Source organism: Oryzias melastigma, linkage group LG24 (genome assembly GCF_002922805.2).
Source record: "Oryzias melastigma strain HK-1 linkage group LG24, ASM292280v2, whole genome shotgun sequence".
Taxonomy (NCBI): Eukaryota; Metazoa; Chordata; class Actinopteri; order Beloniformes; family Adrianichthyidae; genus Oryzias; species Oryzias melastigma.
The window spans coordinates 23422669-23437692 of record NC_050535.1 but is presented as its reverse complement, the minus strand read 5'-3'; the positions used below and the strand labels follow the sequence as shown (position 1 = coordinate 23437692).

Genomic DNA, 15024 nt, shown 5'->3' with positions numbered 1-15024 from the left:
GGACGCTACAGTATGTTTGCTATTTTAACTACGATTTGTATCTTTCTTTTATTTATTATGGAAAGCACTTCAAGATTCTTTGTAGCAAGAAAAGTCCTAAACAATTAAAGTGGAGTTTAAATGTATTCCCAGACATCAGGACCCGCTTCCTGAATGTTTCTTACTTTTCATTGTAATTGTTGCAAATCACTCACATTGAACACAATTTGATGAACATTTATTAGTTTCATTCTTTTAATAAGCTACATGACTTGTTAAGATAAGAGATTTCAGACAGTTGAAATATAGACGTGAATACAGAGTGAACCCTCATTGTTGCTAATGGTGGTCGAAGGAGCGCTCAGTGAATTTCTGTGTTTGCTCAGACGCACAAAAAATTAGAGGGAACATTGGAGGGGTCTGTCATTTTGGAATTAATTATTTTTCACCAGACTGCATGTCTGTAAAAGTTTGTTTATTTTTTAAATTTGACCCAAAAAACTAGAGAAAACAGAAGAACAGCCCCTGAAAATGAATGAATAAATAAAATAATTGAAATCTTAGTGCAGCTTCTCCACTTAGCCAATGTAGCAAGCGTTCTCCGTCAGTCTGGAGAGTTCTCAGGAGATGAAAGAGAACCCCACGGGCGTGTGAGCCTTCGGACACTTTTTAGCCTTCTAATATGAACCTACTCTGATACCAGTAATGTCTGAGGGGTTTCTTCTGTTAAAAAAAGGTGACACGTCAATTTGAACAAATTGGTGGTTCCTGTCCTACCAGTTCTTTTCACTTATCCCCGTAGAGGAGACAGACGTTAACAAACTTTTATAGGTCAGACTTACAACCCGCTACACCGCTCTGAGAGCAAACCATCTTTAGCATGTGCTAATCCCTCATCATTTGGCAGAAAAGGTGGAACTCAGCTCAGCTAGCTTTAAGCTTTTAACTCTGAGAAGAGCTAGCACAGAGCCCATCACTCTTACTGTCATGCATATGGAGTTAGCTTGGGAGATGGCTCGCTGCTGCACCTGCTAATCCTAGAGGCTGCAGGAACAATCTCCATCCCCATTTTAGCTAGGATGTCAATTCCAGAGCTTGCAGCGGGAGATTAGGATTTTATGAGGAAAGCAAAACGTGTCCAAGAGAGTAGACATGTCAGGAGAAGTTACACAGTCTTTCAGAGGCATAAATGAATGCTGCAGACAATGTCCTGCACTTTATCTCATAATCATGCTAACACACAGAAAAATTAAGTTTTCAGGGGGAAGAACTATAATTAGCGACCAGCATTCTCTGAAAGGTCCGTCTTACTAAAGAGATTTAGAGACGGGTGTTTTCAGGCGGGAAACTTTTAGTCTGCTTTAAGTGAACCGGTGTAGGTACCACATCTACTCGGGGTGTCAGAACGGCTCGGGGGCCTGCGACAACTGATGACGTCTCGATGTTTGATTGGCTGTGATGACGTCTCAATGTTTGATTGGCTCTACACCGATTTGAATTTAACTAAACTCCCGTTTGTTCACTTGAACGTTTGTTCGCACACGCTTAGCAAGACAAACCAAGAGAAGTGTGCTCTTTTTTTGTAAATCGATTTTATTTATTATTTTAAACATGTTTAGAAAGGAAATATAACTGCAATCATACCTTTTAAATCAGTGACAAGGTTCTGTAAGTCAGTGTGAAGTTTAAATTAATGTTTAAGGCTGGAGGTTGCTGAATATGATTAGAGTTATCAATTTTTTTTTAGATAAAAATAGCTGAAACAGACATCCAGTCCAATTATTTAAACCAGACTGCTCACAAGATTTTTTCTATACAGTCATTTGTTTTTTCACATTGGAGAATTAAATTTGTCTTGCTAGTAGGTCTCCCTGTTATAAATTTCTTCTTACTTATTGAATGATATTAAAATTTGGTACAACAAATGACACCAGACATACCTTCAAATTCGAAATACCATAATTATGAGGGGAAAGAACTAGGTTACACAATAAAACGTATAATGAAAACAAATGAGTAGAACCCGAGCACAAAGGACTCGTATAGTGCGGACATGTAGCAATGTCATTTTGGCTGGACATATTCCATGTGGCAAAAATGCATTTCCATCACCTTTTCATCAGCAAAAATGAATACAATTTGTTGAACCCGAGCAACCCGTGAAAACGCGAACCCGAGCATGAAGCGCCCGAGCACATCTCAACTGCTAAGTAGTTTGTCTAAGTGGGGTTTCCGTAGTGTGCCCGTGAAAACGCGAACCCGAGCATGAAGCGCCCGAGCACATCTCAACAGCTAAGTAGTTTGTCTCAGTGGGGTTTCCGTAGTGTGACGTCATCAGTTGTCGCAGGCCCCCGAGCCGTTCTGACACCCCGAGTAGATGTGGTACCTACACCGGAGTTTGTTTTCCCCTTAATAATGCAGAACATAGTTTCAATGTGAATACGCACAAACAACTCCTGGTACTGGACCAGGAACCGCTCTCTGACCCATCTTTCCATATGGTCTCTGTTTCCAATCAGACTGAACTTCAGTTCGCGCTGAGATTCCTCAGTCTGATATGATCCACCGCTTCGCAGTACTCCTCCTGTACCACAGTAGCAGTAAAAAGAGTTGAACCTGGCCCTCATACAGACGCTCAAAATCTATCAGCCAAATAAAAAGTTTGAATAAGGGAAAAATCCTGGCAAACCGCAGCACCGTAGAACCTCCATCATTCTCTTTTTGTTTTGACCCACCCCTGTAACTGCTGGCCAATGACTGAGGAGGTCTTTAGTTACATGGTTTTGTTTACAAAGTTTGGTCCAAAACAGAAGTCTCTGGTCGACGCCAGTCTGAATACAGACCAAATAAAATCTTTAGGACTCGATCCAAACCTAAGGACTTTCCCAGTCCGAAAACATTCTTAAAAGAGCATTTATGAACCAACAGTTATGTTCAGAACATTCCAACCTCTCCATCTTCCTCCAGATACTTCCCATCATGCAACTGCCCTCCCTCTCCACTACCAAGCTAAGATAAACTGACTCCAGGTCTCAGAGCTGCTTCTTGAAACCAAAATATGAAAAGCAGGTTGACAGAAACACTTCTGGAGGGTGGTTATGCCCCAAAGATGCTTGCCGACTCCGCTTAATGAACAGGAAATGATGTTACAAATGCACAAACACAGAAACATCCGGGTGGGCCTTAACCGTGGTGCTTCACAGTAAGGCACCTGCTGTACTCTTTCTGCCAAAAACCACTGCATTGACTCCTCCTCTTTCCTCCTTCTTCCCTGTTAGAAATGCGGGGAAAAGAGCTCTGAAATGGGTTACTGTCTATCGCTTTTGTTTCTGACAGGAAGTGACATCACCAACGTGAGACACCTGCCCATCATTGGCAAATGATTGAGGGAGGCAATAGAAGGAATGAACAACTGAAGGTACAAGTTCTGAAAGGCTGATGTAGAAAACTGTGGAAGGTAAAGAAACAGAAAAAGAACAGACATGTTTGGGTATAAGAAGAATATTGATGGAGGAAAAGTAAGAACGTTAATGACCAGAATAGAACACAAACAGGATCAAAACGGATGGAGAAGTTAAGGAAAAAGAGGATGGGTGTGCCAAGGTAGGACAGGTAGCAAAAAGGATAACAATGGTTTTAAATTAAACAAAAGTTAAATAGACAGAGACCAGCTGGAGAGAGAAAGATAAGTGCTACAAAGGGGACAGAATAGAATAATGATGAAGGGAGATAAATGAAAGGAGGACCGATGAAGAGGGGACACTTAGGAAACAAAATTAAAAAGGGAAAAAGATTATTAATGCTGAGACTTTTTGCAATAGGGTCTTAAAGAAGCTACAGATTGGAGCTAAATGTGTGGAAGCAAAAAAGCTCCTCCTCTGTTCAATCATCCCTCCATCTCTATGTCTTAAGGCATCCTTCTAAAACACATTGTAAGCACTTTGAGCATCTAGAAAAGTATAAAAACATCCAATCCATTATCCTTATGATTGTCTTGTGGTTTTCTGCATGGTTCTGGGTTGGCTCCACTTGTAGAGCTGCTACTTCTCAGAGGGAGCGTTCACAGCCAAGACTGAAGGTGGACCTTAGGTCAGAACACACAAGAAATCTGAGCTTCCACTCCCTCGTCCTGGCCCATTGCAGAGTAGAGAGCAGCTTGTATGAGTCCAGCTCACAGCCTGTGCCTGACATGTGTAGCCGTCAGTGCCAGCAGCACAGCAGTCTGAGCAAACACTTATTTACTGACACACAGGAAATCTGCAGCCTGCAGAGGCAACAGACACGGAAGCAAAAACCCAAGCTCTTTACTGTGCTGCTCTGTACCCTGAAGCACACATACATACATATGGGTACATAAATGCATGTGCACACAAACACACACTGCTTTTCATGCAATTTGAATGCACACACAACGAAGCTGGCAGACTTCTGGTTACCTAGAGGAAACAGGAACCAATCTACCTGCTCCAGTTTCTGCAACATTTATATCCCATAATGCTATTCAAATTCTGGTGCTGGGTTTTCACATACTCACAGCTGATCATCAGCAGACATGTACATGTCCTGTGTACGTAGATGTGTTTGTGTGTACATGAAGAGCTTGTTCTCCATGAGATACTGTCGAGGGCGCAGCTTTCACCCCATGCTCCAAGCAGTGGTCTCCATGGAAACATAACAGTGCTCTTTTGTAGCTCAAGGCTCTTCTCTCAGTGCGTTCTTGCAGCAGCATTTCCTGCTTTACTTCAGCTAATTCAAAAGCTTGGATTGTTCTGTACTACTTTTCTGTTTTGAATGTACAGTACTAGCTGAGAGGTTACCATGGTTCCCACCTCTCCATCTGTCGCTCTGTTTGTTACTTCACCTCATTTCATGAGGAAAAGCTGCTTCATTCTTTGTCCATGCCTGACTGCTAGAAGCCTTTTCAGCCACAGGAGGAGAACCTGCTTCTTGTCTGGTACGTGTTCCACGTGTTTCTCTACTAAGAGTCAAAAATCCGCTTCCTATCCTATATTTTCAAATGTCACAACATGCACAGTGCTGTTCAAGAGAGCAAGCCTGCTCCAGACTGTAAAAACCTTCAGGTGATTGCTGCTTCATTCTTTTCTTTGCTTATATCTTTGCATTGTCGTCAAACCTCCACACAAAAAACATTTGAGGAGCATCAGAAACTATTCATTTCAACCAACAAAAATAGATTGAATGCGTTACTCATAACAAAAAAAAAAAAAAATTGTAACTTTTGGCAGCAGGATGTAAACAACATTCTTTGACTTGTAATTTATGTTAAATGGATTCGACCCCACCCAAAACACACATTTTTGGCTGTTCCTATGCTTCCATAATAATTATCCTTCTTTAAGAAAATAAATGAAGGCATGCTCACCTGAAAAATGCATGGCAAAACCGAAGACACATCCAAGAAACACCAGAGTGCACTAAAACACACCCAAGTCAAACTTGGGACATACCTGAGTTGCACCCGAGACCTTGCATTTGTTACAAGCATATTGTAGAAGTTTCACAAGTTTGTCTTGGATGTGTTTCAGGTAACTTACTTGACATGCACCTGGAAAAACTTGAGACACATTCAAGAAATACTCGGGACATACCTGAGTGCACTAGACATACGAGCAAGGTAAACTTAAGACACACCTGAGACATATGTAAAACATATCTAGGACACACCTGTGTTAAGCTTTAGACACATCTGGAAAAACACTTTTGAGACGCACTTAAAAATACAAGACTGACTTGAGAGACACTTGAAACAAACTTGAGATATACCCGAGAAACATCAGAGAAAAACCCAAAACGCACTTCAGACACACTTCACTCACTCAAGACAAAATTGAGACACCCAAACAATAAATGAGACACATCTGACAAATTGATACGCACTTTAGACACGGCTGACTTCTTTCCTCCAGAAAGTCATAGAATCAAATAGAAGGAGGAAAAAGACTGTGATCTTTTCAGAAGTTTTACTTCAATTTTTTTCAAATGTGATGAAAAACCTGCTTCTGTTGTAAACAGAAAACGAAAAGAACAAAATGCTGAAGATATCAGAAAATAACTTACATGTTTGTGAATGTTAAACATCGAGCTGCTTTTGTCCCTGTCAGTCTCAGGATTTCAACAGAGTTGATATTTCTGCTCATCCACACATCAGAGATAAGTGTGGAGCCGCTAAAAGTTCAGAGGTTGTCTCACTGATGTTATTGTGACGTTATACTGTGATGAGTTTCCTGTCTACAGAACAGCACTGTTGCCTCAAAGGAAAAATGTACCTGGTTCAAGTTCTAGCCACAAATTTTCTGTGTCTGTATATGCATCTGTGTGGGTATGTGTGTGTGTGTGGGGGGGTGTCTTTGTGAGTGTGTGCATTGTTACCATCGAGTCTGCATTTGCGGGGTTGTTTCCGGATGAGCACAGAAATAGATCATGTAAAGCAGAGATTAGCATCTTCACCTCAGAGCCTGTCTATGTGGGCTTGAAACCTCGCACAGTAGCATTTCTCTACACACTGTTGGACACACAAACACACAACAGAGAATCTACGTAGGAAGTGCATCAGTGCTTGTGGAGCGTGCATTGAAAGATGCCTCTCATTCTGGGAATGTGTGTCTGTTTGGGTGCATGGCACATTGAATAACAAGGTAGGAACTTGTTTTAGAGAAAAAACGTTAAAAGACCTTTTAAGTCTGTCAACAGAACAAGTTGAAATATGATTTTATTTAGGATGGGATTTTGGCACAGTATCCGCTCTTTTCACTTCTGAGTTATCCTTTTTTTCCCACAGAAACACAGACTGGAGCTTTACAATAGCAACTACTTTAACTTCTCTTTGCTGACCTGAAGACATCTGATGACCCTCAGAACCCAGCCTGTTCTGATGTGCTAAGCTCATTTTTAAATGCCTTTTTAAGTTAAGTCTTTACAAGAACAACAAAGTAATGTTCATCTTTAACTCTGACATCAAAAATAAACCAGAAATAAAAACATTTGAATCAAGTGGTTAATGAGTGAGCTCTGTTTTTGGGAGTTTCTCTGTGCATATTAATTTTGTCCAAGTTAAACGGTTATAAGAATTGGCAATGCCAAAGAAGAAATCCTGAAAAACTTTTCCTGATGGTAGCTTTGTCATTTACACCTCCTGCCAAGGTCACACCTCTGGTAACAAAGCTGGCTGGTTGCCTCAGCAACCAGCTGGAATAAAACAGTGAGCATAATTCTGGCCGTCTGTCTCCCAGCATGAGCGTCTTTCTTTCTCATGACAAAAGAATCAGCCATTTTAAATCCTGGTAATGGTTTATTATCCCAAGAAGTTCTAAAAGTGACTTTTCATCCATCAACCTGATTTTATTGATGTATTCCTCTGAAACCCTCCATCAGGGTGCAGTCTCCCTCTCCTTAGCTTACCACTAAGCCCCCCTGAAATCACTGCCTACTGTATATCTGAGATTTCTGGCTGCGTGTTGGAGCACGCCTCTGCCCATATGCAGGCACAAAGGTTTGTGAGGAGCTCACCTGTGACGCGTTGTCCTCCGCTCCACTTCATCAGAATGTCCTGCAGGAGGAGAGAAGGCTTCATTATTGCCATGGAAACACACAAAGTGTTACTTCAGCTTGTGGAGACAGACACGTCCCCATCGGTTTGTTGTGGCCTGTCCCGCAGTGTGCAAGCACAGATCCGTATATCTGCATGTGATGATTGAGCATACATGTGCTGGTACCTGAGGACTCCACCAAGGCTGTAGCTTTGCCTCTGAGCTTCCTGCAGCCCTTGCTCTTTCGGGCTGCTGCACTCCAACCTGCACGAGTGGGTAGACCTTTTTCTCCTTGCAGAATTGCATCTCACAGGGAGGCAGCAGCTCACAAGCACACCATGACGGTGCTCAAAATCAGGAGAAAGATCAGCTTAAACGAAACCCCAACCCTGACTCTGTTTTTTTTTATAGAATTATTTCTTCACTGAGCTTCTAAAGGACATACAAATAGTACTGGTCTCTTGTGGCCACAAAGAGGTATCTGGTGTGCAAGAGAAACTAAGTGGTCAGTTGTGCGGGGGAGACCTTTTCGGTTGTAGTCGCTCACTGTATTGTGGTTTACTTGTCAAGGTCTCAAAGGTTCGCAGTCATTTTTCAAAGCAGTTTTGTATGCTATTTTTTTCACCGTTTCCACAGCCCAATTTGTTCTGCGTCCGGATTGGCTGTTGACCTTGCCAATCAATTTCCTCTGTGATGTGTCTCTATACAAGCTTGCCAGGGTTGGTTTATTCTTTAGGGGCGATCAGATCTTTGTTTTGATCCCATTTAACTAGACTTATTTTTCTATCAACTCTGAGGGTTTAAACAAAAGAGAGAAAACCGTGAAATGTTTGTCTGTCTGAGAGAAGTGTAGAAAATGTGTGATGAAGAATTTACAGCCTTAAACATCTGTAAACCTACTTCAGGATTTTCCCTATGCGGTTATATATAGAATGTAACCCCCAGAATGAACGAGGAAATATTTGTTCCTGAAAATGACATTATGGGAGAATGTGGTAATTTACAAAACTCCTACCACCATTATGGTTCTGATCAGCTGGGAGCAGGGCAAAAATATTGAGCAGGCTTGATCGATGGAGAACGGTTAATGCACAATTTGTCATACATAGTCTTTAAACTCATCCTGAATGGAGTCTGAGGCTTTACCAAGCACAAGGAATCCTTTGTCAGTTTAAAATGACCAGACGCTAAAAGAGTGTGCAACATAACATCTCCTCTTTGGTGATCCATTCCACTTCCTTTTTCTTGCTCTGCGTCCTGGTGGCGTGCCACTCTCCCTTGCCCTCCATTGTCCCACAACGACGCTCCTTCTATGTTCTGCCCACCAATGCTGATACTGCACCGCATGCTCTCAAAGGGGCTGAGCACTTCTGTCTAGATTCTCTACCTTGGAAAATTGTGTGCACCCCACTCCCAGTGCGGCATGTATCCGGGAGGCGAGTAACCCCCATAGCCTACTGGCTTCTCTCTGTCCGCCTTTCTCATCAAATCATCATCCAAATGGTCATTAGCAAACCTAGCCTGGACATGTGCGGGTTTAGCAGCAGATCGTTTCGCCATCTGCTCTATTTTGTGCGCGAGCTGCAAGCGTTCTGCGTCAGTTCTGGCAGGAAGTTACATCAAAATACATGAAATAATCCATTTTAATCTAAAAATATAACCAATTTTTCACAATAAAACACCGCGATTCACAAATGTGATCATGTTTTTGTGTCTAAACAGACTGTAGAGATGAAAATAAACATACAATCACAGCACACACAAACAGACACACACACAGATCAACATGGAGGGCTGGGTTTTGGGTGTAAAACAACAACAGGGAGGCAGAGAGCAGTTCCTCTTAGCGGAAACATGGGGTAGAATCTTTAGGTTATTAACTTATTACCCATGACGGCAAAAACAAAAAAAAGCTCTAACAGAAGCGCCTGTCCACCGTCGTGGAAAAGTGCCCGTCTGGTGTGAACTGCAGAGCGGAGCGGACTTCGCTCGCACTCCACTGAGTCTTCACTTATCTTAGGATCGTTGAGACCCCACAAGGTGAAATCTGACGTGGAGCCTCAGCCCGAGATTGACAGTCATGTTAAGCTTCTTACGCTTTTTAATAATTTAAGTGTCCAATTTGATTGTATCGTATGACCAGGTGTCTTCATGCAGCTAATGAGCTCCACAGGTGCTTCTAATTTAGAAGTGTTGTTTTTTTTAATCATACGCCGTGTTTTATGGATTTCAAATGGACGTGCGCCTAAGATGAAGATTCCAGACCCCTCTATGATTCCTAAGTGGGGGAATTTGCAACATTACAGGGAGTTCAAATACTTATTTGTACTTACTTCATTGCACTTCCCCTGCTGCCCCTTCTACACCTGATGTTATGCCCAAGATATCTAATGCTGGTCAGGGATGGAGAAGGACACTCCAATGAGGATGAGGGCATGGCCTATTTTTGAGACTTGAAAACAGCTACTTCACAAGCGCTCTTGGTTGGTCAGACCTCGGCTACTGCTAGGAGACCTGGATGAAACATTTTGCCTTCTTTCACACCAGGACCAACACCAGGAGCATCACTCCTGAGAAGTGCTTCTTACCCTATGTTTAGTGATAGTATGTAAGAAATGTGATAAATAAGAGTGGTCCTGGAATTGGTTGTTTTTATTTAGAGCAGCATTCATGAATAACTAACTAAAGTGTTGATTTCCAAGACAATACATCTTATGATAAAGTTATTTTAATCAGTGTTTTTTTTTACTTTTTCAGAGTATGACATTTGTTTCTCTCCTGCAGCTTTTGTGTTAAAGACACTGAACCTTCACCACTGAAGTCTCAAATATCCCTAAAACCAAGTTTATCTTCAGTATTTTTTAAGGATTTTTTCCATTAAGTTCCTAATTTTCTAGTAATTTTAGAGCATTTACAATGCCTAATTTGCAGTTTTTCTTTCACTTTGTTTGACATAATACAGTTTAAAATAAAAGATAACTACTGCAATGTGTCATATATTGTCCATGTTTTGATATATTTTGATACGTACCTTTTATTGGGTGTATTATCTCAGGTAAATATCACCAGGTGTTCGAGATTGAGTTTTGCATGATAGTGTTTAGGGTTAGACACAGAGAAGAAAGAAAAAGTGCAAACAGAATCCGCACGTCTCATGTTGGAGCTACTTAAGCATAAGAACTCTCCAGAAATTGTAATGAACATCCTAGTCTTCTACATCTCACAACTAGTAGGAGCATCACCACTGTGACGAGAAGACAGTAGCAACATTATATTGTAAACATAAGCAGCTGTGCTAGCTTGCAGCATCTTCATCTCCAACATGAAACAATGATGCTGAAAAACAGACATGAAAACATTCCATGACGGTAGAAGCATGCGTGTGGTTGTGGGGAATAAAAACCTAAATTTCAGATATTTTTAATCACAGGAAAGAACGAATATGAGAAGCTGCAGAACAGCAATGCACTGAGACAGAAAATGCCATGATAGCAATGGTCAGTCTAGTTTTATTCAGTCAACTGAGAATTTGAAAACACAGAAAATTGCACTTTTTATGTGTTCTGATGCTGTCAGAACTTTTATGTAGAGAGAAAATGTTAAAGCCTTCAGATATAAACAACTAAAAGGCCCTCAAAAAAAGTTCTAAGTTATGATGAGCATTTGACCATGTGGCTACTCTAAACTTCTGCAGATAGGTGGATCCAGACTGTCTTTAGGAATTTAGATTTAGATTCTGTTGGGTGTCAAAATAAAGATCATTCTTTAGTGATATTTGAGATCCAACTAAAATCTACGTATAACCTGTAGATAAAGTTGAAGTTTGAGCTATTACCCTTTTAAACCCCAGATGTTTGTATTTCTTCTGCAAATGACTACTCTCCACAATGATGATTGCCTTAATGACATTATGTATTCATCCTGAAAACAGTATATTGGATGATCGCTAGCCAAGTACATGTTCCTCCTCTGAGCTGTGCTCAAAGTAAAGCTTTTAAAAGCCGATTGTGGGAATGAAGCCTTTCTAACCAACCGTCAGATGTCTAACTCTATGTTGAATGGCTTTGGATCTAACTCAAAGTTTCAGAGTTTTTGTATTAGCTGCATTTTTATTATGATTGTTTTATGCTACTATATTCCAACAAACTCTTCTCTATGCTGCTGCTCCTCTGTCCTCTACCCAAACTTATATGTTTTATTTTAGTTCTAAATAAACAAGGATCCATGTAGTTCACTTTGGGTTTATATTTTTGCCTGACATGAAGACCAGCTAACATCACAGGTTTGTATGTTCTTTTTTTTTTGTAAGATTCAGTTTCATTCATCAGATAACAAGATTTTCATTTCATGGGAATTGTGTGACTACAAAACAAAGATTAAACCTGCTACACAAATTCATGAAAGAAGACAACCAGCTTCTAAGTTTCAGTTTCCTCCTTGCTTGGGAAGCCTGAAGGTTTCAGCCTGGTGTCAGTACTGGGGAGGCAGGGGCTTTGACTGTTGTTTTAAAAGCTGAGTGAAGTCCTCAGCAGGACTAAAGGGGTTTCCTTTGGCACAGCTGGACCACACATGAAGTGTATGTGTTCATGCACACAGACACAACCGCATCAGTGATGCTCATAACTGTTCTTCAGGCACTCTGATAAAACCATTCAACCATCAATTTCTGCTCACAACTCCACCCCCTGTCCATTAAAACTTTACTTTTTGGTCCAGGCATATTTACTTATTAACATTTTGTTTTCTATTATTAACAAGCATCCCTACCAAATTCTCCTTATTGTGGTTGCCTCTAATATCAATACTGACCACATTTTTTAGCCATGAGTACTACTAAGTATGTTTCTTTGAATGTAAAGGGAATTAACAATGTCATTAAACGTAAAAAGATACTAAACTGGTTTAAGAGAGAAAAAACTAACATCGCTCTGCTACAGGAGACTCATCTTAATGATAAGGAGCATGAAAAACTCAAAAGAGAACGGGTTGGACAGGTCTACTATTCTTCTTACTCGACCAGTAAAAGAGGTGTGGCAATATTAATACACAAAAATACACCATTCTTTCTTGATGAGTGTATTCAAGATGACCAACATCGATACGTAATTATCAGAGGATGTTTATATGGGGAGTGTGTGTTAATTGGATGCATCTATGCTCCAAATGTTTATCTGAAACAGTTTTACTCTAAATTATTATCTGAGCTATCTACAAATCTTACTCCATTTCTTGTACTTGCCGGTGATTTTAACTGTACTATGAATCCAGATATAGACCAAAACCCTCCCAATAAATTCACATCCCCTAAAATGAGGCAGGCAACTGAAGGTATATGCTCTGATTTACAGTTATTTGATGTGTGGCGGACTTTCCACTCAGATGAAAAGGACTATATATTTTATTCAAACCCACATAAAAGTTTCTCTCGTATCGATTATTTTTTCTCCTCCAGACTGGTCTTGGATAGGACAGAAAAATGTGACGTTGGTACTCGGGTCCTGTCAGATCATGCAGATGTCAGCATGACTATATTTCCACCACAAACCCAAAATGTACCACGAAACTGGAGACTCAACCCCGCACTCTTAAATAGCCCATTATTTCTCACCTTTGTGAAGGATCAAATTGAACTTTTTTGGTCAACTAACGATAACGATGACACTAACCCATCAACATTATGGGAAGCATTAAAGGCCTTTTTACGTGAGGCCATAATCTCATATACCACAGCAAAAAAAAAGAAGCCTTAAAACAACAACTTAAGCTTGAAAAAGAATTAAGTGATCTAGAGAAACAGTTGAAAACATGTTTCTCCTTGCCTCTCCTTAAAAAAACGGAAGCCACAAGATCAACTTTAAACCAACTCTTAACCCAAACAGCAGAGGCTAGTGTTTTTTACGCGCGGCATAGACTATTTGAAATGGGGGATAAACCAGGAAGACTGCTGGCTCGTCTAGCAGCTTATAAACTTGAATCTCATGCTATTTCCTCTTTAAAGAACGAAAGAGGTAAAAACCACCATGAAACAAAAGAACTGGTAAATATTATGAAAAACTTTTATCAAAAGTTATACTTGTCAGAGGTCTCACCAACGTTAGATGCTATAAGTCACTTTCTTGAAAAAATAAATTTACCATCTTTAACAACAGAGGACCAAGTAATGCTAGGAAGGGAAATAACAAAGGAAGAAACTGTGAGTGCAATTAAGTCCCTTCAAAGTGGGAAAGCTAGCGGGCCTGATGGCTATGGTCCAGAATTTTACAAGATCTTTCAAGACCAACTAAAAGACCCTCTTTTAAATATGTACCACCATTCAGCACGTGCAGGTCTTCTCCCATACACATTTTATGCTGCGAATATCTCGTTAATACTTAAAAAAGGAAAACCAGCTGATCAGTGCAGCTCTTATCGTTTTATTAGTCTGATAAATGTAGACAGCAAGATTTTCTCCAAGATCTTATCGAAAAGATTAGAGATTTTTTTACCCACTATAATTAACCCAGACCAGACTGGCTTTATTCGGAATAGGTTATCATTTAGTGATATGAGGAAACTACTTAACATTATCCAATACTCAAACTCTACTAAAACACAAGGCCTTATAATATCTCTCGATGCCGAAAAGGCGTTCGATCGTGTCGAATGGAAGTATCTATTTTTGGTCATGGAAAGGTTTGGTCTGGGCAAAAAGTTTATCAACTTGATAAAATTACTGTATCACTCTTCGAGGGCAAGTGTCCTTATGAACGGGATTAGATCGCCAGAATTCCGTCTCGAGAGGTCAACGCGTCAGGGTGATCCAATCTCCCCGCTAATTTTTGCGCTGGCGATCAAACCGCTGGCTGAGGCCATACGAAGTCATTCTGATATATCAGGCTTTCAAATTGGAGAGACGGAATATAAAACTGCTTTGTACGCCGATGATGTTTTGTTGTTTATTACTAATCCCGGGGCGTCTATATCAGCTGTAATTTCAATTATAAATGTATTTAGCTCCTTATCTGGTTATAAGGTTAATTTGGATAAGACACTAGCTATGCCAGTGGGAGGCTATGAAAAACCTGCCGGGTCCCTAAACTTTCCATTAACTTTGTCTGTCTCGGGATTCACATATTTAGGAATTCATGTCACGCCAAGCGTTAAAAATATTCTGAAGATTAACATGGATTTGGTCTTTAAAGAAATTAAAACAGACATCATTAGGTGGATGCAGCTCCCTGTGTCTTGGATGGGTAGAGTTAATCTTATTAAAATGAATATTCTGCCCAGACATCTGTATCCCGTACAGATGCTACCTGTATACATTACTAAGGAAATGGCGAGGCAGGTAGAACGCGATTTTTCAAAATTTATCTGGAAGGGAAAAAAGCCAAGGCTGAGTATGAAAACTCTTAAGTTACCAAAAGATGATGGGGGACTTGCTCTTCCAGATATTGTACATTATAATTGGGCCTGTAACAGTAGAGTTATACATGATTGGATTTCCTCTTACCTAAAT

General features: G+C 40.4%; 1 protein-coding gene across 2 annotated transcripts in view; it reads right to left on the bottom strand.

Moving 5' to 3' along the window:
* hivep2a (HIVEP zinc finger 2a) overlaps nt 1–15024 on the bottom strand; it is a 105080-nt gene that overhangs the window by 79159 nt on the left and 10897 nt on the right. For both annotated transcript variants that reach the window (XM_024291949.2, XM_036210628.1), the window contains one exon: nt 7507–7546. The gene's annotated coding sequence lies outside the window, so the exon portion shown is untranslated. The remainder of the gene's footprint in view (nt 1–7506; nt 7547–15024) is intronic.